The sequence below is a fragment of the Prionailurus bengalensis genome, chromosome D3 (assembly GCF_016509475.1).
Source record: "Prionailurus bengalensis isolate Pbe53 chromosome D3, Fcat_Pben_1.1_paternal_pri, whole genome shotgun sequence".
NCBI classification, from domain to species: domain Eukaryota; kingdom Metazoa; phylum Chordata; class Mammalia; order Carnivora; family Felidae; genus Prionailurus; species Prionailurus bengalensis.
In genome coordinates, this window is record NC_057356.1 from 30,641,034 (window position 1) to 30,644,792 (window position 3,759).

The 3,759-nt window shown below is 41.1% G+C and overlaps 1 long non-coding RNA gene across 1 annotated transcript; it reads right to left on the minus strand.

Moving 5' to 3' along the window:
* Positions 1 to 882: 882 nt before the first annotated feature.
* LOC122471031 lies at positions 883 to 3,424 on the minus strand. Its single transcript, XR_006294068.1, has 3 exons — positions 3,302 to 3,424; positions 1,523 to 1,534; positions 883 to 895 (listed from the first exon to the last, which is right to left on the minus strand). It is a non-coding gene; the product is annotated as an uncharacterized LOC122471031 (long non-coding RNA).
* Positions 3,425 to 3,759: the final 335 nt, after the last annotated feature.

Here is a 3,759-nt window from a genome sequence, read left to right on the forward strand (position 1 = left end):
ACTGGAAATGTTACAGCAAATACTCAGTGCCCAGGAAGAGACAAGCAACATGCACTCAGGGAATCAGAAAATACTTTATTCTGCACCGGTGCTGGCCCAGCAGAATCATCTCCAAAGGATGAAACCCTAGCCCTGGCGCTGGCCTACTTTTATGCCTGGTCACCTTCCAGGTACTTGGAAACTCTATCAGCTGCACAAGTGGGTGGGATTGCAGGGGCTCAAGAAATAAAAAGCGGGGACACTTATCATTTGTGCTACTCAGTCAGTCAGCTGATGCAAGAGGCAAGCAAGATTACAGAAGCAAAAAGTATACAAGGGGAGTATCCATCTGGCTGATCCTTTTTATCTGCCTTTACCAGCTTTCCTTCTCATTTGCACCAAAGATATCTTCAATAATTCTTTCTTAGTTGTTGGCTCCAGACCCCACAAACCCCACAATCACCCCAAAACTTCATCAAGTGATATGAAGGCATGTGTTAAGTCATTTATTCTTCACAAACTTATGAGTCAAGCACTGATTTACTGTCATTGTAAAGACAAGCTTTAGGCTCAGGTTGTCTAAATTCACTCTCTGATTTGTAGCAGGGTATGGACCTGACCCTGGCTGGGCTAATAGTAAGGCAGGGCACTACTGACTATAAATCAAGTGTTAGTATACTAACACTTCTAGTTAGCTGTGTTCTTCAAAAACCTATATCTATATTTAAATTATTTTATACCTTATCATTTTATTTTAGATTGGAGTATTTTATACTATAATTTTGGTTGTGACATTTTTCCATTCATGTATAAAGATTTACTCTGTAGGCCAATATCAATTATTGATCCAACAAAATTTTAAGGGTTTTGATCACAGTTCTGATGTGGTTTTGGAGTGATAGGTGGGAGTTCAGAGCTGATGGCCAAGAAAGAATTCTCAAGATGTCTTTGGTGCAAAAAGGTGATTTTATTAAAGCACAAAGACAGGACCTGTGGGTGGGAAGAGCTTCACTGGAGTTGTGAGGAGTGACTGATTATATACTATGGAGTTGGAAAGGTAAAGGTAAAAGGGAGGCTTCCAAAAGGACTTTCAAAGGAACTAGAGACCTCGTTCTTGTCAAGCTAAGGTTGCTTTCCCTCTAGCAAGGCATTGACATTAAGACAAGACAGTTGGGAGTTTATTGGAGGATGTTCTACTCTGCCTATATCAAATATTTGTCAACAGGCTGCAGGCTATAAATAAATTTAATTTTATTTATGTTTCATCTTGCCTTTGTTCCCCACATCAACATTGGGGGAAGGTGCTATTAGGACTCCAAGAAATTGAGTCCTTGGGTTTCTGGAGGTTAGGCTATTGATAAGATTGTCTTTTTCTTGTAATATACTAACAGGTGCAAACTGATGGAGACTGCTATCTTGTGTGACTATGATCTCAATCAGTTAACCATTGTTTTTTTTTTCTCTTTACTTTGTTCTTGGGCAGCCAGGTGAGCCTGTGGAATGTCACACATATCCCACCTGGAGGGTGGAAGGGGTTGCTAACTTGTGCTTTGCCCTCAGCTTGCCTTATGCTCCCTCATCAGTTCTGATATATGTGTGGTAGTGGTGGGGAGGAGGGGTTTCCTACATCACCAAGCAATTCTGCAACACCAGCTGGGTTCCTACAGTCCAACTCAATTCTGACACTATATACCTGGAGATAGTATAGGATCCCACATGTTAAGGGTTCAGTCCCACCAGACCACCCTCAACTTCAGATACTAATCACAAGTCAAAGTTGTTACCATACTTCTGACTGACTGACTGACTGACTGACTGACTATAAATCAAAGGTTCACATGACCCCCTCATTGAGTTTGATCAATTTGTGAAAGCAGCTCACAGAACTCAGGAAACCCATTAACTCACTAGATTACTGATTAATTACAAAGGATATTAAAGGAAACAAATCAACAACTGAGGTGAAGGGATGCATAGGGTGAAGTCTCAAACAAAGGAGATTGTGGAGTTGGGGGTCCTGCACTGTGGAAAGTGGGTGCATTCTGGTTCCCCAACCAGGAGGCTCTCCAACCCCCTCCTTTTGAGTTTTTATGAAAGCTTCGATTTAGGTACGATTTATTAAATAATTGGCTGCTGGTGATTGACTCAACTTCCAGTCCCTCTCCTCTTCCTAAAGGTCTGAGGTAAGGGGTGGGGAATTAGGGAAGTAGGACTGAAAGTTATACCTCTCTATTCATGGTTGGCTCCCTGGTAACTGAGGTGGGAAACAAAGGCAGAATGAAATGGCAGAAAAAATAGAATCTCCTTATAACCTGCAGCCCCTCGACAACTACTTAAGTCTGGCAGAGTAAAATGCTTCTCCAGGAACTCCCTACTGTCTTAATGCTAATACTCTGATGGATGAAAAAAAAAAACAACCTTAGCTTGACAATAGCTAGGCCTCCACTATCCTATGAGTCTTCTTTAGTATATGAAAATCTCATTGGAAACTTCCCCTTGACTTTACCTCCCCCAACTGCCAAGTATATAACCAGTCCCTCCACAGGATCCAGGGAAGCTCTTCCTGCCCACAGGTCCTATCCCTATGCTTTAATAAGATATACCTTTTTGTACCAAAGATGTCTTCAAGAATTTTTTCTTGGCTGTTGGCTCCAGGCCCCACAAACCCACATCACCCCCAAAAAACTTCATCAGTAACCAGCCCCCATCCTTAGGTGCTTTCCAAAACTCACCTTATTAACATAAACCCAGTTGTGATGAAAGAGTTGGTTATAAATTATAAGACATTCATTTCATGGGGTGCCTGGGTAGCTCAGTAGGTTTGACTTTGGTTTAGGTCAGGATCTCATGGTTCATGAGTTCAAGCCCCACATCAGGCTTTGTGCTATCAGCATAGAGGCTGCTTGGGATACTCTGTCTCCCTCTCTCTGCCCCTCCCCCACTCATGTTTGCTTTCTCTCTCTCTAAAAAATTAAACATTAAAAAAAGACACTCATTTATCTTTATGACTGTCTAAAAAAATAAACATTAAAAAAAGACTCATTTTACCTTTCAGGAACTGAGGACCAGAGAGCAAATATAACTAAAGATGCTCTCCCATTACTCTAATCACTCAAGAAACACCAAGGGTTTGGGAGCTATAAGCCAGGAACCATGGATGAAAACCAAGCATATATTTCTTATAATCACAATATCATGGATTGTAGTATGATGTTCCAGGAAACTACTTTATGGAAAATTTGAATATAACGTATGCTGAAATGGCCCAAGATTAGGATGGCACTAAAAAAAAAGAAAAAGAAAAACTCATTTTTATCTTCACAATCTTTCTTTATTCCTGGCTGCTGCAGCCAAAAAGTTCAAGCTTTGCAGTTTCAGTGGGTACAAGATTTACCCTGGACATGGGAGACACTACACCAGGACTAACAGGAAGATTTTCCAATTACTTAATGCAAAATGTGAGTCAGCATTCCTTTCTAAGAGGAATTTTCAGCAGATAAACTGGACTGTCCTCTACAGAAGAAAGCACAAAAAGGGACAGTTGGAATAAATTCAAAAGAAAAGAGCCCACCATGCAATTAAATTCCAGAGGGCCATCACTGGTGTATCTCTTGCTGATATAATGGCCAAGAGGAATCAGAAAACTGAAATTAGGAAGGCTCAACAAGAACAAGCCATCAGGGCTGCCAAGGAAGCAAAAAATGCTAAGCAAGCATCTGAAAAGATAGCAATGGCTGCTGCTAAGGCTCCCACGAAGGCAACACCTAAGCAAAAGATTGT